Genomic DNA, 21,825 nt, shown 5'->3' on the forward strand with positions numbered 1-21,825 from the left:
TAAATTTTAAATACCTTTTCTATCCTTCCCCAAATGTGCATTGTACCCCAAATATATGACTGTGCATTGTATCCCAAATGTGCATTGCACCCCAGATATATGATTAACTTATGTCTTTAAGTAATTTTCTAATTTTATTTTTTTCAAGGGATGCTGCTACAATAAAATTCTGGATTGATCTGAACCAATGGTGTAACTCCACTGATATATGAGCAAGAATGCTAATTTACACCCACTGAGATTGCTGAACATCTCTATTTATTAAAAAAACAACAACAATTACAAATCCTTATCACTGTTTCAGATATCAGAAAGGAGAAATCTGAGTTAAAATATTTCTTCTGAAATTAAGAAGCAATTCCTATCTTCACCATAAAAGCTGATCATGTGTAGGCTGAAATAAAGTATGAAGTCAGTCTGTAAATCATAAGACATATTCATAAATATAAAATAAATGTCTTGCTATTGAACACAATTGGTTGTATTCATTTTTCAAGATGCACAGTTTGTTCTGTGAATCTGTTTGTTGGAGTGTACAAATCACTCGAAATAAATTGTAGCCAGAGCATAGAGCTGGGAATTGGGAGATGGGAACTACTCCTGACTCGGCTGAAAACTACCTGTGTGACCTTGGAAAACATCTTAGGACTCATAGGACTGATGGCTGCTTAATGAGATAATCCGCTATGAAATGGGGGTAGGAGTATCAGGTAGGAACATATGTGTGCTCATGAGAAGAAGAGGAAGCTTCTGAGGCAAATAATTTTTTAATTGGGTCAGTATTTTCAAAGGTTTTGAGACATCTTACATACAAAGTCTGAAATTATCATGACTGCAGGATCAAGAGCAAGTGGAAGAAGTGCATCACTAGACTTGCCTTATGGAAAGTGACAGGGTCAGGAGGCAGTTTGGAATGAAACCACATTTAATGCTGGATTTGGTCTTGCACATAAGAAGAGAACATGCTGCTTGGGCAGCACAAAAGTGGCTTTGACAGCAGGGAGAAAGTGAAGTTCAATTGATCCTTAACAATACCAGAAATTTTGATCCTTTACAATGCCAGAAATACTGGAACAATTTTATGAAGAGATGCAAACTTGTTGCTTTGGTTTTATTATGGGCATTCATTAAAGAGGAAATGTACTTTGTTGCAGTTCTAGCAAGAATAAGTTTTCTCACAGGCCTCTGGGGCTGAAGGAGAGAATTTTGAGAAACACTGAGAAACAGAAAATCTATTAGCAATGAAGGGTCTCTGACAACAATTTCAGAAATTGCAAGGCCTCCAAGAGACAGCAATCACATGTATTTATGTATATTCATGTGCATTCAATTCTTATCTCATGTGGTACTAGTGAGAGTCGTATAAGATGTGTTATTGAAACATGGCAAGGTTCAGCATTGTGTAACAGACTACCTACACTGCATGACCAGTATATTTCCAGTTAGGACTGTTCAGCAAATCCAGATCTCCTTGTGGATCAATAGCAACACCAATGAGAGGAAATAGCCTACCAGGATCAGCATGAGCAATTTTTAATCATTAAGTAATACAGCTATCATCCCCTCTCCTCCTCTCAGTCCAGTTCCATAAATTCAAGAGGATCAGGGCAGAAGGGAGAGAGTATAATCTCAGCCTTTATCTTTGAAACAACAAATCTACACACAAGCACTGCATCTTGTACTGTCTTTACTCCTCCTGTAATCCCTGACACTGTAGATTCTTCTGCATACTTTCAAAGTCGAGAAAGTTGTTTGTGAAAAGTCAGAACAGCTTTGGAAATTAAGAGTGCTCCAAAGATGCAGGGATGTCAAAATGGCTGTGGCCACCCATAGACAATGTCTCCAGACACCTTTTCAAATGTGTTCCGAAATACTGATCAATTCTGCAAGAAATCTTGCAAGTTAGATTTTTGTGAAGACAATCTCTTCATCCCTGCATTGCCCTCCTTTCCACTTCTCACCATTCCTTCACCCACCTCCCACACTTCCCCCTTCCTTCAAACTGAAAGAAGTTGGAAGGAATTCCTCCACAGGAGATTTTAAAAGGTTTACTTCCCACAAATTCCTCACATACAGCATTCCCCCACCCCCTCCATGGCAGACCCTGGTGTGACCAAATATGATTTGCTGTTCCTTCTGCAGGCTGTAATCTCCAGCTCTCCCAGGGGAGCAAAACCAGCAGCCAAATATCTAGTGACAGCTTTGCATGTGTAAATCCATAGCAACTTCATTGAAATCACTGGAATTAGTTTGGCTTGACACCAGTAAGAAGAAGAGCAGGATTTGACTCATTAGCACAATAAGGGAGAAATTAGTTAGATTACACTAAGGATTTCTTTGATAAAAAACATTTAGTTTTCATTTAACCAGTGCAAAGGTAACAGCATAATTCCCTTAAGGAGTGTTCAGAAATAGTGGCCTATATACAGAGAAGGAAAACCCTTAAAGAGGAGTATGCTGTCAGGGAGAGTGATACTGATGCCCAGGAGAGCTGTATATAATTAGCTGTCATCATTTACATGGTTAGTTTCTTCACCACATACAAAATATACATAATTACAGTTCACTTACAAAGGATTCATTTGCTGTTTTCCATGTCTTATGAATTTTTATGGCACATAAGTCAGTTAACATTAAGTTAAACTCTAGGCCAAAATTTCTAGAAAACTTCCAAGCAACAATCTGTTGTAGATTGCAAGAGAATCAGTTGTGGCTGCTTGGTACTACAGTTGCTAATCCTGCTAAAGCACAGTGTTTAGTTATTTATAACTACATCAAATATTGAGATTGTTGCTCATTTGACTTAGTTAAAAACAGCTAAAATTTCTGATACATGTTAAAAGCTCAGAAAAGGTTTCATAAAACCTTAGTCAATATAATTCAGCTATTTAAATTCATATTAATAGGGAAAATATCTTTTATGTACTGGAAATTATTCAAAATCCTGCCACTGAGAAACTGTACCAAACTGGAATTTTTAAGGCCAGTCTTCTTGTCAGAAATGGGAATGCACCCAGCTTTAAGAGAGATATGAACTTCAGCAAAATTTTGGTTCTTCTGTAATCTGTAGAGAATCTAGCAGGCAAATTGAGGACCAGAGCACAATAAAAACATTTTCAGGAATTAGATATAGGAAAAAAAACAGTAAGAAAACATTCCCAGGTATTACAACAGACTCAAATATTTCTGAGTCTGCCTATGCCTTTGCTGCTAACAAATCAATGTGATGTTCACTGGCCGTTTAGAATTTCCATCTCCCCTCTTTTAATGGATTTGGGGTTGTTAACAACTTTCTTTGAGTATGAGGCAGTTTGATTTTTTAAAAATAAATCAGAAAATGAAGGAGCTGAACTAATTTCTATCTGTAACCTCTGTGAGGAAGGGGAAGTACAATATTTTTATAAATATTATTAATCAAGATCATTGACTGTAGGGAGAAAACAACTAATTGGCCTATGTATATCTACACTAATGAACATGATTTCTAAACAAAATTCTGTAGAATATGACTGACTCTAGAGTGATTGACTAGAAATCAAAACCTGGTTGTTAGCATGGCATAAAGTGCTGGCTTAGTAGAAGTGTTCCCTGTTGGCTCAAATTCATTTTAACAGCACTTTAGAGGGATAATATTGTCTTATCAAAAATTGTATTGACTGTATGTAGTCTATTATTTCCCTACCAGCACAAGAATAACTGTGCTTTATGAGTAATAGCAATAGTGTTCTTTGTTCCTGTGTTTTTCAAATTCTTGAGCTACAAGAATCTCTCTTTCCTAAAAACTTAGGTTATAGGGGAAGTTGATCTTAAGTGAAGGTTGAGGCCTCACTTCCTCTGAAGAGAGAAAAGGGTGAAATCTGGGAAAAGGATACAAGAAAATAGAAGTAGGAGCACATTTTTACAATGTCTAGAGTAAACATAATGTGAATTTATGAAATTTATATATATGCATATATTTGTGCACAAAGTACTTTCTGCAGCTTGATCTGAAGTCCATTAAAAATGACAGCTTAGAAACAGCAGTCAAGAAGCAAGGAACAACGAATGCAATGGATCTTTCTGAAAAAAAATGTCTCCCAGTAATTTCCAGACAAAGGAAGAGGAAATAGTGAAAAACACACCAACCATCTCTGGAAATAATGTTTAGGCTCAGCTTATAATGGGTAAATGCCTCCAGGAAATGATTGAAGATTCTAACATGTGTATGATGCAAAGGAAATGGTCTAGAATATGCAATTGGAGCTTCTTTTAAAGGAATTAACAGATATAAAACTCTCTGTGTACTCATGCAGAAGAATAAGACTGCAGACTGCTTGTTTGCCCCAGAATTTGACACTGGCCGGAAGGCAATATTCAAATTCCACCCACTGTCATTTCTGTGCTCAATGTCCTTCAAATTTCTCAAATCTCTTTCAGCTTTGCCCTGCACAGTGACGGTCAGGGCCATTTCTGTAGATGTTTGTATGTGAACTACAATATTACTGTTATTAGGAAGTAAGTATCACTAATTAATATAGAGGAATGATTTTTTAAATTCTGTTTTTTAAATTTTAAATTCTGTTTGTATCTCCTTTGGACTGGCATTTGGAGAGCAACTGAGAAACATTGTTTTAACTAAGCTGGCTTTCTGCACCTTGGTTTGCTAAAGCACCCTTGGTTTGCTAAGCACCCTTGGCACATCTAGAGGCAGGTCTCTGCCTTGGGAAAGACAGGAAAATAGAGGAACTGGAACTGTGAGTTAATTATTTTTAAATCACAATAAATTATTGGATTTTTTTCTGAGACTAGTAAGATGTTTGGAAGGTTTGACCACACTTTGCTACTACATTTCCCTGTATAGCCAAACACTGAAGATTTAGCAGAGCTCCAGCTTCTTCAAGCAAATGTTGTGAGAAACTAACATCTGCTCAAAAAACGTGACTCACATGGCACTTCAATAATGCATTGAAATTGCTGAGGGACATGGTTGGGAAAACTTGCATGTACCACACCTTCCCACACACCGCATGCAAGACTGCATTCAAAAATTTGCAAAGTCTAAGCAGATGCTGTTACCATGACAAATGACTTTTTAATCAGTCATAATTTTGCACTAAGTGCTGTATAAGTGCCCTTTGTTTCACTACTTAAACTGTCAATGGCTAACAATGGAAGTCACAGACTAGTGCCTGTCATTAAAAGCAGTGGAAAAAAAATCAATACAATTTTTAATTAAAGCTGCCCAATGACTTGAGCTTTTAAGAAAGGAATTCTCCTTATCAGTACATCTTGCCTTCAAGCCCTTTCTGGCACTTCAGAAGTTAACACACAGGAAAATTGTTATATTTCCAACATGCTCCTGGAAACAAGGAGAGAAGGGAGCATGAGAGGAATTCAGGGAAAATATTTTCTATTTGATTGGTATTGGTAGGGTAGGGATAAAGTACGTGGTGCCTGTGGAAACCCTAAAGCATGCTTTTTATTAGACCTTTGAAAATATGGAATAATATATAAAGAGATACCCCTGACAGTAAAAGTTGCAGTATAGATTTTTCTGTATAGACTTGTAAAAAAGCAGCTTGAAAAAGCTTCCTATTGCTGTCATCATTATTGGAGTATTTGTGTTATTGACTGCCTCAAGCAACTTGTCTTTGTTTAGTCTTTTCCTACCCCTGAGTGCTCAGGGTTTTATCTTGTTGTATTTTTTCTAATACCTTCTGTTTCTCTGTCATCTGCAAATGTGTTTCTGAAGAAGCAGATGTATTTTTCACTCATGGTAATACAATCTTTACTGGTGTACCTTTAATGGCAATAACAGACAACTGTAGAACTGAACTCCTAATTTCTCAAAAGAAGAGGAATTTGACAGGAATAAATATAAATTCTGGGACAAACAGATGATCTTTTTGGGTACTTGCTGTATGTATAAAACTTTTAAATGAGCATACTTATTTTGAAATTAGGGAAAATTTTTGACTGGGTAAAATTGTATTGAAAGGCATAGAATATGAGGCAAGAGGACACTTGAGTACTATAGTACATGTTCATTTATGCTACTAAATTACCAGCAATTTTGTAGCATATGTGAACTTGGCATGACCTATGAAAACTTGTACTCCTTTTGCATTCTAGAGAAAGATATAGTCTCAGTAAATAGAAATTATAAAGAGTATGACCACTTTATTTATGTAAACAGCACTTTTAGGTTTTTATAGATTGTGATTCTTTTTTTGCTTGTTCCAACTGAAGATTGTTGGATTATGAACCACAAAATAGAGTATTAAAAATTATTTATTTCTAGGACAAATGGCTAGATGTTTTGGAATTTGACATTTGATTAAATATTGAAGCAATAATAAGAATAGAATTCAGGACTTCTGTAACATTTTCACCAAGTGTATGGCAGTATGAGTAAGCCAATCCTGTGAGCATTATGCAGTTGATAGTGATTTTACTTCCTTAGAGGATGTTTTCATAAGCAATACCTAGTTTGTAGCATAAGCTGTATTTCCACTTTATATTTCTGATTTAATCACCTGTGTTCTTTTCCCCTTTTATTTATCTTTCTGTGATATATAGGCAGTAGAATTTTTGTCATAGGAGTAGCATTTAGCATTCAGAACTTTTTCTTGCTTAAATTATAGAACTTCCATGAGGAGTAATGAAGAAGAAAATGGCAGTGGAAGAAAAAAAAGCACCAACTGTGCATAAGATATATGCATAATGCTAGCAAATGAAAAAGAATAGAAGTAATACTTTAGGATCTGACAGTGCATCAAACATTCCTGGATACAGCCGGCATGGCCTACCTGCCCTGTCTGAGCTCCAGGGACTTCTTACTCTGCTTTCATCCAAGTCAGTCTTTCAAACTTGCTCTCTGATCAAGATTTAGATGTCTAGACTTCTTTAAAGGGAAGCTAGAGATGTAGAGTAGAAGTTGCTGAACATCATCTTCCCTATTCTCTGCTGACAAAAGCAGCAATCCGCAGTGACTGGTTCCTCAGTGCAACTAAGGAGCATGTTAAACTTTTAGTGTTAATGTTTTACTGAGGACATTGTCATTTCTTGTATCAAGAGGTCTTATTCAGCCCACTTTCCACAACTGCCAGGCAAGGTGTGATATGAGATGAAATGGGAGTCTGGACCTCACTCTCAGGACTGAAGGAACTATGTCAGACCTTGGTTGTGTGGACTGAAGTAACTGAGGGCAGCCAGTTAAGCTGCTTCTGTGGTCACTGTGTCCCCTCAGAACTGGTAAAGGAAGACTGCTCCTGGAGGGTGTTGAACTGGACTGGGCTGTTACTGTTTTATAAGGCAAGTGGCACACACTGCCTTGTGTTCCTTTCTCAGGTTATCCCCGCTGAAGCAGAGAACTCAACTGAGCTGGTGCTTCCAGGCTGAAAGGTTTCCAGGAAAAAAAGTGCCTATGGAAAAGAGAATGGTGACTGAAGCACTACAGCTCTGAAGGTAGGACCTGTCTGTCACTTAGAGTATCATCTCCCCCATGGTTCTTTGGGTGTCCACTTGCTTACACTTGAACAAGTTTCTTAGTTTCCATCATGTCTCTGTGCAGTGGAATCCAGACTGGCCTTGCAAACACCAAAAGATCAATAGGCAAAGTTCAAAGAAAAAAATTACTGCCCTTCCAAAATGTGTCTGGTATCTACTGTGGGTCTGTGTCCTCCAACAATGCACTCTTCCCATTCCTGTCTCAGACAATGAGCAGCAGCATTTCTGGGGAGTTTTTGCCTTTTGATCTCCTCTCTGATCTAATGCAATTGTCCACTGGCAGAAGCGCTGTGAGGTGCAGAATAAAGTAATGAAGCTAATCTGATTTCCAACCCCCCAACCCCAGTATCTACATGCCCTTATTATATTAGATTCCTAATGAGATTCTCTGTCTGCACTCCAGAAACCAGGCTGGAAATGTATGTATATGTGGGGAGGGGGGGATATTGTGGAAGGTTGCCTCCATTTACATCCCATCTTTAATGGATAAAATCTGCCCGTCCTTGAGTTGTAAGCAATCTCCCTCCAAGATTTCTTGAGGGAGAATCTTTTAAAATTGCCAAGAAAAAAATATATATTTAACACTACTGTGTGTTTGGTATGGCAACAAACATAAGCACAGGAGAAATGCAGGGAGGAATCTTCTTGGGAAGCTCTTGAGCACCTGAAGTGATAGTGAGTTGGAGGGATGCACCTGAGCCAAAATTGCCAGGAAGAACTGAATAAACTGTGGAAAGAACTCTGAACAAAGTAATTTTGTGTTGTTGAGCAGCAAACATAGTTACTTTCTTGTGAGTAGGGAGCTTGTACATTTTTAAAGGTCCCGTGAAATGTGGTCATGCGAGTCATGAAATCCATAGTTAATACTCCCTAAAAATACAGTTCTTATCGTTCTCAGCTGTACAGAACCATTTCCAAGCAGTTTTTAATAAAGAAGGTGGGAGCTGCTGGATATTGCAGAGCTGGTCAGTAGTGGGACCATCCCAGGCTAAAATTGACACACCAGAACCATGTTTTTCCAGTTTGGTCATAAATAAGCCTTTCCTGCTCTACAGAATTCAATGCCTCTTAGAAAACAAAGATCTGTGACCACCATACGCTCTCTGAGTATTGCTCAGAGAGTACGGTGATCATAGAAGATTTTTACTTTCCTTAGAGGCCAAGTTGTAACTTCAATTATGTCACTGAAATGTACCTGCTGTAATGCAGTAACAGAATAACCATCACCTAACAGAGAAACACCTCTGGCCTCCCCTCAGTTCAGTGAAAAGCACTGTCAGTAAGGTCTGAATCCAGTTTCATGCTTGATGGGCCCAAACTTGGTCACTTGAAAACTGAGTTTGCCACTTTGTCCTTAGGCAGTGGCGGAAAAAAGGCAGAACTTTTTGTTAAAAAGGACCCTCATGACTGCTTGGTGTTTATGGATAAAATGCCTTTAGAAGCAGTTTAATAGCCTCATCTGGTTCCTTCATGGACAAAGGTCCATATCACAGAAGCACTATACATAATTCACCACAAGAGAGCCCCAGAACTAAGCAAGAAAGCTAAATTACCTGTCACTTCGAGAAGAAGTGTTCCCTTTGGGTCAAGGTTGAAATCATTGGTAAACCGATGTGAAGAAGATCACGTTGGTCTCCACATGGACTCCTTCCCTGTGTCAGGACTGCAGAGAAACAAGGGAGTCAGAATGAACACCAGCTAAAATTTCCAGGTTATTCTCAATTCTTATTCACAAACCAGCAAGCCTGTCCCTGATCAAAGCTTGAGGGATGAAGCAGCATTGATTCTTTCTCCAAAGCAAAACAAGGTGTGTGGCAGAGCAGGTATTCTGCTCACAGGGCTGTCCTGTCAGAGGTGTGAGGCACCACGGCTGTGTCTGAATACAAAAAACACCTCATTATTACCGGGATGGGAAATGCTGCTAGTTACAGGGAGCAAGTATGACTTCAGGAGTACAGTTCATGAGAAGTAGATGCCATCTGGCTGTCATTAAGTGGCTGATTGTGGATTTCTGTGATTGACTGGTGGTTGATTGACAGGTGGTAGGGAGGAAAGGGATAGAGCGTGTCAGCCAGACCCTCCAGCCCTTTGTTTCAGTCCTCTAATTTTTGTGGTGTGTGTAGCTATCAGGGGGGCAATTTTTCTTTCAGTCCTACTCTCATTGCAGCCTCTGTCAAGTAGACCTAAAGTCTGTAGAGAAGAACAGGAGAGTATTCCACCAAACACTTAGACTCCTGCAAATCTTCACAGTTTAATTCTATGAAAAAGGTTTGATTTAAAGCAGATATTTGGTCCTATCTTCCCTTTCCCACATGCTCACATTTCCAAAGCCTGTAAGGAATAAATTTATGCTGTGTCACATTAAGTTTGTAACAACTTTCAACATTTTAACAGTTTAATAACATCTTTGCTATATGTTAATTTGCTAAACTGAAGCTTAACTGATAGGACACAGAAAAATATAGTCAATTTAAGCTTGCAGTGACCCATGACAAAATATTCGGGACTGAAGTATTTGTTTCCCCCAAAAATTAAAGTGATTTAGGACTATATTGCTCTGAGCAAGGTTTGATTGTTAAATATACACAGATTAACTGGTTTCTGGGAGTGTAAGCACATGGCAAAGGCTTTATTCACAGCTGGATCCTGAACAGTCTGTGTGCAGTCTCTACGAAGAAGGTGTGGCACAGGAGTGGATGGGAGCTGCTCTGCCTCTCCATAGCACTTACATGGACTATCACTGCAAAGCTCCAAATTGCTCAGATTATGGGATCTCTGCTAGAGACTAGCTTGCAGTCTAGGCAGTGCCATCCTGAGGCTGGAAAGCATCCCAGGGGAGGTGGTGGTTGCAGTAGGAGCTGCTCTGAGCTGGGAGGATGGAGCAGTCTCTGAGGAAGACTAAATGAGCAAGAAATGGGAATGCAGCTCAGGATAGCCAGTGATATCTAGCTGACTGTTCCTCAATTTTCAGAGATTAGCAATGTGTATTTTCCTCTGCAGGGGAACAAATTTTGCTCCAGTGAAGATTTTGGGAATGGGGCAGTCCATTCTTATGAAGGGACTTGCCCATGCCCAAGTTAGGCCTGATCATGAAATAGAGATTTTTAGAGTTCACTTAAGTTAACAAAATGAATTAAAAACTTATATTTTAGCTTGTAGAGTTATGTGTTGAATTTTAACCTTTTACTTAAGAAACCTCTGCCATGGTAAAACGGGCATAGGAAAATGCAAATTTCTGAAGCTTCTTGCACAAAGAACAATGCCTAGGGATGCAAAGAGCCCAGATAAAGGGTCTCCAAACCTATCAGTACTGACAGACGTACTCATATAAGCATCAAAGGACTACAAGCACGCACACAAAGGAGAAAAGTTAAAAAGTTTAATCATGAGGAAGACCAAATTCTTCAGCCTCAGAGGACCCTGAGAGACCCCCACAGGACCACCACGGCAAACCACGGGTGCCCAGAAGGGCGTGGACCTATTTAGCATGAGAGGCAAGGACAGGCATGGAAAAACTGTGTAATGTATTGCATGTGGAACACCTTTGTGAATAAAGGTGTGGGTCAGACTGAGGCTTGGAGCACAAGTTTTCAGAGAGATATTTCACCTGTGCCAGGCACTGACAGTACATACCCACTTCATAACTACCCCAAGTTGTGGAGTCTATTTATTTATTCCACATATCTCTTCAATTAGGTCTGCTTAATTACAGTTTACACATTAGTCTGATGTGTTTCCCTGGGCAAAATCTTCTTTGCTTTCTGCATCAGCACTGTTGCTTCCAAATAAAGAATTAAAATAACTTGTAAAACCTCAACAAAGATATTGGACCAGAAAAGCTGTTTGATATTAATGTTGATATGTCACTGTTGGTATTAATGGGTATTTCTGCTTAAAACTTGGAGCTGCACTTTCTCATATTTATATACAGAGATTTTACTAAAACCCAGGTTTGTAATACAGCTGAAAGAGCTTTCAGATGAATCAATTTTTAAGCAAGTTTCTAAGTATGCTTAGTAATTTTGAGAGAAAGTGAACAAAAGAAATAACTTCCTCTGTTCTGATTATCTGGAGTAGAAAAGTAATTTAATATCACTTAAGCTGAAATAGATTTTCATCTAAAGCTCATTTCTTGTTGAAATTTGTGAAACAAAATAATAATTAAAAATACAGTGCTTTTCAGGTGCAAAAACATCTATAATCCAATGTATAATATCTTTATATATTTAGTAAGTAATTGACTACATACATGGGACATAACTGAATCCACACAAACAAGTTTTAATAGTTTCCATGGTAACTATATAATGTATAAGAATCATCTAAGTAGATAAGAAAATGAATTCATATTTAGAAGACTTGATTTCTCAATACCTATTACTTTACTAATACAACTAAATAGGATGAAATTCTTCATAGGAAAGAAAAACATAAGATCCTTATTAGATTAAACCTGAGTTAAAACATTACTGTTTTGTGGGATTTTTTTGTACTTGTTATGCTTGTGCACTGATAGAGCAGCTCTAGAATACAGTGCAATCTTTCCTACTGAAAAAAAAGCTTGCACTCCAGCATATACCAGCAAAGAGCTGGTATGTGTTTCTTACAAGAAGGAAAAAAAAAATTAGATAGGATTTTGCAAGTTCATGCACACAACTTGATATTTTATTCTGGGACATAGACAAGGCTACTGCTACTTTAAGGAAAGATGGGCTCCAAACGGTTTATGAAGTGATAGATCATATATAAATAGGTTGTTTGCTCTCAGTACAGATGCCATCATTACTAACTACTTTCAGGCTCTTTGAGAGCTAAATAATTTCGTAATGCATCATTGAACATTTAGTTGCTTCGATAGCAGATGGTTTCAGGGGTCCATCTGCTCACAGCAATGTTTTCAACAAGCCCCCTTCACCTTCACCAAAAGGTTCAGAAACATTAGAATATTCATTCCTCACCACAGGTGCCTTTCCCAGAGCCTCCCCATACACAAGCATAGTGGGTTGCTCACTTGGAAAGACAGAGGTGGTTACTGAAATATGTGACTTAATCTATTGTGTGTAGATTACTTCTGTCAGCAAACGGAGACAGCAACAATATTGGGAAATACGAAGCATCAGGTTACCTGGAACACAGCTTTCATTTGTCAGGAGTAGGTTTTTAATAGGCTTGCATCTAAATATAAGGAGTTGAATAAATTTTAATAGTATTAATAATTTTAACTGTGCACACACAGTTAACTGTAACTGTATGTTCACAGAGTTATGAATGCTATTAAAATATGTTCAACTCTTTACATTTAGATGCACTCACAGTTAAAAAAATCAGTGCGCAGCATAAATATCCAGGTTCCAGCTGCTGAAGAGAGAACTCTGATGCAGTGGAATGCAAATACATCAAGTATGTATTGCCTTGTAGTGCTTGCAAATGTAATAGCAAGAGAATAAGTTATAGTAATTTTTTTGTAAATTGCCTGTCTTGTATTAACTCTTATACAAGAAGTGCAGTGAAGAAACTCAAGATTGATCTGTTAGCTCTTTTTTGCAAGCAAAAAAAAAATAATTACAGAGTTCACAGACTTACTTTGGCAGAGGAAATAAACGTATTTGATCTGTTGATTAATAGGAGATTCATTTCTCTAAATTCCATTTTTACAGTGGTTTTCTGAAGCCAGACAAGAGGGCTCTCTGAAAAAGAGAGCACTCCACACAGGCTGATCTGTTGAACACAACTGGGATACAGGAATTAGAAGAGCCTTTGTATCTGAATTACTGCCTCTGTAATTCCCAGGAGAGCTATCTAGAGTTGCTTGATTTTATCTTCTCCAAAGGCATATATTTCTACATAGATTTCCAATTTCATAATGTGTTTCAAAATAGAAATTAATCCTGAATTACCTGAAAATAGCTTTGAGCATTGAGCACCCTCCTAAGTGGAGCTAAAAGATTTGGTTAATGCAAATGACAGAGTTTATTAATGATCTGTAAGAAATAACACGTCACAACTACATGGGATAGAGAATGGTTCAACTTCTGCACTTATATCAGGTTGCTCATTGTTTTTTTGCATATAAATTGGGGTACAAATACACAGTAGCCTTCCAGATGTTCCCTGCCTCAAAAACATGTAGTATGTTAGGTATACAAAGAACCTAGCACAGCAGTAAGCTCCACTTCATCAGTAGCTTGAAAATGTTTTGATCTCTGCTCAGGAGCTCCTTGAGCTGTATAAAGCTGAAGAAATTCTCATTTCTAAGCAGGATGATAGGTTTGACATAACAAAGCAGATAGTAAGGGTTAAATTACTTTTGATGGGTCTGCCCCTGCAGTTCCAAAGCTTCTAAAAATATACGTTGCTAGGTTATCTCTGACCACTGAAGAGCTGTTTCATGATTTTATTTTGGCCCGTGTCATAGACTCTTAACCCTGAAGATGTATGTTGGTGGAAGTGGCTACAAGCAAAGCACCTGAGCTGAAAATTTCAATTGTCATTTAGCCTCACTAACTTCATTCTGTGATGAATATTTGAACAGACATTCCCATCAGTATTTAAGACAGCCACTACCTTCTGAGTATTAGCAGCAGACCACCCCTAGAAAAATCTGAACAAAGGCAAGTCAGCTGTGTCTCCTTGGTTGAACACAGACCCAGAGTTCAGTCTCCTGAAAGATTAACTCTGAATTTTGCAAGTAGTAGGATCATCTTGACGGCCTCATGCAGGTCAGCCCCCAGAGAGGTCGTTCCTGCACTTTTAAGTCACTGAAGCAGGATAACAGGCTTTTTCAAGTTTATAGTCAGTGGGTTCCAGACAAATCTAGGATGGGTTCCTCTTTCTTTCTCACCAAAACTTGCTTATGTACACAGAAAACTTTCTTATTTACGAGACAGGAGACAAAAGGCTCAGTCTGGAGGTCAGAGAGTTCAGTGGATGGGCTTCTGCAGCAATCTGGGCAAGAGAAGTGAATTGTGGTTTCCTTCTAATCACATGACCAGTGAGCAAAACATCACCACTACCTTTCCATGTTTGTCAGTGGCCCATGTTTATCTAAACTCCTTCCATCCCTCCTCCCATCCACTAAAACTCTGCTGAGTGAATTGTTCCAAAGCCAGGTATTTATCTTGCCTATCTGAAATTAGGATACAGAGTCAGATAAAATTACATTTGAGGGAAATTGTTTATTTTGGTTAGCTGGACAATAAAGCTTTGGTCTCCCTATAATCATCTTTCTGACAAAAGGACACTTATTACATACTTGCAGATACATCAGTCACTGAAATATCTGTTGAATCCCAACTGCATTTTGAGACATAAATGCTTTTTTTCTGCATAAATATACAGATGCTTTTTAAATTTTTTTTACCATGTACAATAGATCACATCTGCAAGCAACACTTTTAATAAAATATCTGTAATGAAAAATTATTTTATGAAAGGAGAGGTTTTATTTTCACTGTAGTTAGGAATTGACATGTCAATAAAAAGTTACTTTTCCTTAATTATAATTAATAGACTGCGTGTGCCAGAATAGGTGTCACACCCCAAAAACTGGAATTTGTGGAGAGATATTGGCAAAAATGAAAGTTCCAAAAATTGAAATAGCATTCAAAATGAAAAAATTAATACTTTAAAAATATAAAAGGCCCTTCTGTAGTGCTTACTAGGAAAGGTACTGTACATGCATATACATCCACAAGATAATAAAAGCAAACATTAATGTGTTCAAAAAGAAGATCAATGAGAAAGCCAGTTTTATTTTCAGAAGTAAGGGATTGGATTTATACTGTGGCTGTCATTCTCATCTATACTGTCGACTTTGTTTTGTTATAGCATCACATTATTGCTTTAGATGGCTGTGTAAGGTTGTGATGCTGCAATCTTTCTCCAGTGAGTAGCATCACTGACATTTTATGGGACTGCTCATTTCATGAGACTGCTCTATTTTGCAGCTGCAGAACCTCAGGCTTGATAGCAGATGATTATTTTTTGTCAGTTATCACATGCTCATCACAACAGGATTTCATGCTACGGTGGACAAAAATCTGACAGTTACCAAATAATTAGTTCTAACTTCTCTATGCCCATTAAAAGTAAGAGGGTCAGAAGACCACAATCTAATAAAATATTTTCCCTTCACACCCTTAAAAGATTATGTCAAAAATCTGTTTCAAAAATGCTCATAGTGCTTTTCCAAAACAATGGGGAGTTGTCAGCTCTCTCAAGTGTTTGTTCTGGTGCACTGTCCAATCAAACTCAAAAGTCTCTGAAAACAGCAAAGCCTACAGACAGGCTGTTACACCTTCTTCTCTTATCTGTCACTGCATCTTACTCACCAACTACTCTAAATCCATTTTTCATTGTCTATTCTGGAGTCCTTGAGGTGCCTTACATATACATTATCTAAATTATGTGGTCCTCACAAAAAACAAGTATAACTCCTGTGGATTTTTTGATGCTGCAAGCCCAGAGGAACCCGTCTCTTCCCTCCTCTGCAGTGTCTTCCAGGATTAAGCCTCTCTCAGACTGAGAGACTCATTAATGTAAAACATCATTAGTCTCATCCCATTAATACCTTTCAAGCAGTAGCCATGTTCACTAGCCAAAGCAGGAGAAAAAGGGATTAAAGCCCAATAGTGTGATAAAGTTGGTCTAAATATCACAGGCAACAATTAAGCAGAAAGTTTAGTCTAAATATGCAAAAGTGAAGGGGTGGAAATAATATAATAGGTCTTTTAAAACCATTCTGGAGAAAATATTTTTAAGTTTGGTATTGTGATGGCAAAAGGATGGATTTGATAGTTTTTACAGCTCTTGAATATCTTCTCACTTCTGTGTATTGAACTTACTGATTTATAATTCCATCACACTTGACTGAGTTTCTGCTGAATGGCTCACCAGATGCAACTAGCTTTAGGAAGGAGCTTAGAAATTTTCAGCATGAGCATGGGAGGGCTCTAAAACAGAAAAGGTATCAATATTTGAACCTGGCATTTTACTAGAGTTAGGAGTCATTTACACTGAGGATCAGGTCAGATCACTGAGGTTAGTATTGACTTTATGAAAAACTTTCATGTAACTAGGATGAAATAGTACCAAGTATACCCACACTACTGTGTTTTCTGAGATGTACCAGTAATTTTCCTCTGGGCTGGAATTTTAGAACATCACTGGAACAATCTGGCTACTTCTAGATCAGAAGAGAATAAATTGGATTTTTTCTTCTCTCCAGAGAAGGAATGATGGCCAAAGCATTGATGTGATTCCAGATCCTGTTCTGCAAGCCCAATTGCATCAAGTACTCCTAAATTTTTATCTTATATTGCAGTGCAGGATATTGGGATAAGAGGGACATTGAAACCACAATAAAAAATAAAATCAGCTAAGAAGTTTCAATTTTGACCTAAAACTGACTTGGCCTGTTGTTAGGATGTTAATACAACTCCTAATCACTCCCATGTTAATTTGATGCCAGGTTTATATGGTTATATGGGGACAACTAGTGAATCTTAATACTCATTGAAAATGTGGGACAGCAAGTGCTGTATTTCTCATTATTTTTTAATTGCATTTCTCACTCTTTTTTAATTGCATTTCTCACTTAAGACTGGAACAAACCAATTGCAATTTAAATACTATCATTAAAGTAAAAATTTTCTGGTGTTTTATAAAGACACTGCAGCTACTGAACAGCTGACCCATGATTTTAAAGTGTATCAATTATAATTATTAAATCTAAGACAATTTAAACATTTCTCTAAACATGAAGGTCCATTCTGGTATCCATGTGGGTTTTCTATCCACAGCTAGCTGAACTTTCTTGCTTTCCTACTACCAGTCATAGTAATCATAATTCCCCTAGTTTATACATTCATAAACACTTATTTTAGTGAACACTAAAATATCTGACATTACTAAATTACGTTGATAAGTGTATTTTCTTATAGGAGATCTTTTAGATATTTCTCTAAAATTTAAACCAGAAATATAAATGGGTAAGAGTATGATATAAAAAATAGTATAAAGTATCTGAAATCATAACATCTGAGCAGGTAAAAGAGAAAGAGTGCTGGAGAATGAAAGAGAATGGCAGTCATTTGTATATAAAATGATTTATATATACATGCACATACACACCTCCATATATCCATACTTTTTTAAATACATAGACACCAAATAGGTACATTTTCATTACATGAACCTTACCATGGGGCTCTCCCCTATACTTCAAATACAGAGCAAGATCTATGTAATCACTTCTCAAACTTTGCACCTATTGTCTTCTTCTTTTAGTGGATGTCCAATAAGCCTTGACTGACAGCCTTTCACTTTTGTTGCCTTTGTAACACTTCTAACATTATTTCACAAAGAATTGAGCCATTTCCTTTCCTCACTGCTATGCCTCTCCTGCTATCCCTGCTTGTGCATCTAACAGAACACAGGATTCTTCCTCTCTTTCTGGCCCTAGGCTTTTCTTTAAAAGAAAAAGCCAACAAACATGCCAAGTTGTATAAAAAAGTGGGATGTCAGTGCTCTGGTGAAATAATGACATTCCATGTCTGCAACCCCAATTTTTGAGGCAGTGTACAAGTTGGAAAACCACCAGTGGCAAGAGCAGTTGCCATTTTGAATTTCACTCTGACTCTCCCAGGAACACTGTAAAAGAGACTATCAAGCTTTTAATTTCTGTTTACAAATGCAGGTAGACAGTGGTCTATGTTGGAATGATACAAAGTATGCCAAATCAATTACTATGTTAAATTTGGGGCTGCACTTCTTTTATCTATATAATGAAGGCTATAAACCCACCAGATATCTCTTTAAAAATACGTTACAAATAAAACCAGGAAAGTTAGCAAATAACTGAAGGAAAAATTTAGCCTTTTATCAGTTTGGAAAGTTTTGCATTACAAGTGTTTAATTAAAAGTGTACATCAAGCATATGTTTTGCGAAATAGATTCCTGATTATGAAGTGTTTAAAAATCAGTCTTCAATTTATCAGTATTCAGCTGCTTTTTTACTAAGGAACAGACATCAGAAAATAATAGGAAATTAAGCTTCTCCATTACTTGAAATACAAAGAACTTTCTTATATTATTGTGTGGATGAACACTCCCCACAACTTCAGATTATCTGGTATTTAGTTTGTTTCATCAGACTGAGGATGATAATACCATATTTTAAATTAATTTGTTTTATGCCTTTTTTCATGTGTGCAGCAAACCAGTTGTGCATATTTATATAGGTAAAGTCCAGTGTGGCACATAATTCTGCCCTGGCATATTAATATATTCAGTCTCTGTGCCTGAATTTTACAACTAAAATTAAAATTCTAAATTCAAAATTACTTCTAAATTTAGTTACAAATCTGTATACAATTCTAAAAATAGAATGTTAATATTAAAAAGAAAATGTAATTATGGGTCTGTAGATTAATTAGAGGGTAATCCCATTATTTGTTTAGTAGGTCACTTACGATTAAAAGATATCAAAATGTTCCATAAAAATAATTCATACAAATAGAGTAAGTTTTATTATTCTTACAGGAAGTTTGTGGTGGCAATAACTTCCAATTATGTTCCTTTTGGTTTGTTCAGGTGCTGAAATTCTGTTCTCATTGACCATGGAGTTTTATTTATGTGGTGGGATGAATATCAACATTTAAAACCAAACAAGCGAGCAAGGAAAAGCCAACAATAGGTAATTATTTTAACTTGATTAATGTATCATTTCAACATATAATTAGATCATGGAATATTTATTTATTCATGTCACCCCTGCAATAAGTGAATATATATAATTCTTTTCATCTTAAGATTTGGCCAGGTAACATAAAGGTTTTTTTTCTGGATAAAATTGATGAAATTCTTTGCATAGAACTAGTCACAAGGGGTGGGGGTCTGCTTTGGTTTGTTTTTTCTTTCTTTTTTTTTTGTATATCAACAGGATTTTCTGAATAATGATCAAGAAAATGTGTGACTTCTAACATGCAAGATTACAGTGCAGTATATGGGAGTATTCACTCTTCCTGTTGTTATGAAAGCTGATATTCTGGGAAATAATTTCCTTCCCTCTGATATCTTTAAATATTTTGTGCACATAAAATGGCTTTGGAGAGGAAAATATTACAGTGTGCAAAAAATGCACCTTCAGAATGGTATAGTACACTTAAATCCCAGATGAAGATTTTGGACTGACCAGTAACTTAGCCTGTATTCAGTTAATTATTTATAAGGACTATTATTTATTAAATCCTAAATACGTGTTCCAAAAGTGTACACATTAATTTGATTTTTCATCTTTTCAATATAAACTTGCCTGCAGACTTTCCAGTTTACAGACGGCACTTTTGTCCAGTTCAGAACACAAATTGTAATGTTAACAATTTTCCAGAAGAAAGGGAGACTTTCTTTGTTTCTTTCCTTCTTACCTGGGAAAGTCATCTCACCTTTGAGAAGGACCATGGTGTACTGGAAGTGTTACAGCAACCCTGTAAGCACCATCTTTAACTGGTGCAGTTTTCCTGGTTTACATGCCTGATTATTTTCATCCTTTGAATTAAGATGATTCCTAGTGTTGGCCATGTGACAGCAAGCTTAGTGCTATATTTTAAGGAAGGGTGCTCAATTTCACCTAAAAAAACTCTAAAATAACATCACATTATTCTAAGGGAGAGGAAGATGAAAGAAGGTGGTTGTTCAATGATTTAAACAAGTGCCCTGTGCTCATTTTGGAAAAAGACAGGGGCTCCCTGCACCCATTTCTGCTCCAATTTAATGAAGTTGTTAAAGTAGCAAGACTGACAGGTTAATTATCCTTTATAAAAGGGGGACAAATTGAACTGTGTCTTTCCATCATTTTTTGATATATCAAGAAGCTCCTGAGGTGCTCAGGTGCCACTCTGGTGAATAGAACAACTAATCCACTCTGCTATTCTTTGCTGACCCTGGTCCCCCCATCGGGGCCTTGCAGTATATTGCAGTTGCTTTTTGTTTCACATTCAACAGATTCCACTTTATTATAAATTCAGAAGGATTTTTTTTCCTCCATATGTTGGCTGACAGCTCCCCTGAAATAACTGATGGCTAAATTTAAACTCTGATGAAAATTAACCCGAGTGTTAAATGCAAACAGGAGCTGCTTGGAAAGAAAAGAGTTATCATGGTAAATGCCAAACAGTGGAAAATGTGTGTAAATTAATGGAGTCTCACTGGTGACAAGCTGTCAGGCAGTTTGATGGCTCTCGCTAGTGCTTCAATCCCACTGAAGTTGGCCAGAGGGCAACATGGACAAGTCCTGCTTTTCAAAAAGACCGCGGGATGCTTGACAGTAACGCTAACTAGATCATCTAAAGTTCATGGTCAAATAAGATATTTTTTTTTTCCTTTTTGCAAAGCTTTGCACTAAACAGAGTTTCTGCACAGCTGGGCTATGAATGAGATATCAAATCACAGTTTCTGTACAGCGGTCAAAACAGAATGACGATTTTTAGAGACCAGAGTTGAGGTGAAAGGAATTCAGAGAAATTTAATTTCAAATAGATATTCATATTGTTTTGTTGCTATATCTGCTGAACACAGAGTAATGCTTGAGGGGTTTCTGGATGAAATCTTGTATTTCTACATGTATTTTAAATGGTTTTTAAAATTCATTTAAATTTTAGTCTTTTATTGAATCCTTCAATTGAATCATCCCTCATCTCCAAAGAAAGACTTGATATATATGGTAAGATACACCTTATCTCTTATTCTTTATTCTTCTCTGTTATTTTATTTTTCAGCATTACTATGCTGTACATTTGGGAAATTAATTAGTGGTCTGTTGCTTTCAGGTCTTGTTATTTGCTTCTATGGAAGCAATGCCAAATCCTTACAGTGTCTAAATAGTCTCTTATAGTACGTTCCAGCAACATTTTAACATGAGATAAATTAATTTAGTGGAAATTAAATTGAAACCACTGTAATGTATCTGAGCTTGTACTAAGCTCTACAGACATGAAGGAGTCTGTTTCTAGCTGTGCTTTTGTCAAAAGTGGGAAAGCACAATCTTGCTTAAAGGAGCATTTTTAATATCCTAAAATTAATATTGTGAAGATATAGTCTTAGCAAAGCTGTCACCTATAGTTAGCAAAGCTGTCACATAAATAAGCTGTATAGTGGGCATAAAGTGTAAAATAAAATAAAAAGTTACTCTAGTGGATAATTCACAATTGCCACTATTTACATGAGATTAAAATAACAATATGCCTTATGGAAATACCTGTCCATATTGGTCAGGAGAATTTCTCCTAAGCTAATGTTCAAAAGCACCACTTTTAAAATCTTAGCAATTGCCACACAAGG

At 36.9% G+C, this 21,825-nt stretch overlaps 1 long non-coding RNA gene across 2 annotated transcripts in view; it reads left to right on the top strand.

The window, feature by feature from the left end:
- The window catches only part of LOC116183362 (uncharacterized), a 106,920-nt gene that overhangs the window by 8,453 nt on the left and 76,642 nt on the right, over positions 1-21,825 (top strand). For both annotated transcript variants that reach the window (XR_004147965.2, XR_013339574.1), the window contains exons 2-3: positions 7,330-7,446; positions 19,081-19,183. This is a non-coding gene — a long non-coding RNA (uncharacterized LOC116183362). The remainder of the gene's footprint in view (positions 1-7,329; positions 7,447-19,080; positions 19,184-21,825) is intronic.

Source organism: Lonchura striata, chromosome 3 (genome assembly GCF_046129695.1).
Source record: "Lonchura striata isolate bLonStr1 chromosome 3, bLonStr1.mat, whole genome shotgun sequence".
Lineage (NCBI taxonomy): Eukaryota > Metazoa > Chordata > Aves > Passeriformes > Estrildidae > Lonchura > Lonchura striata.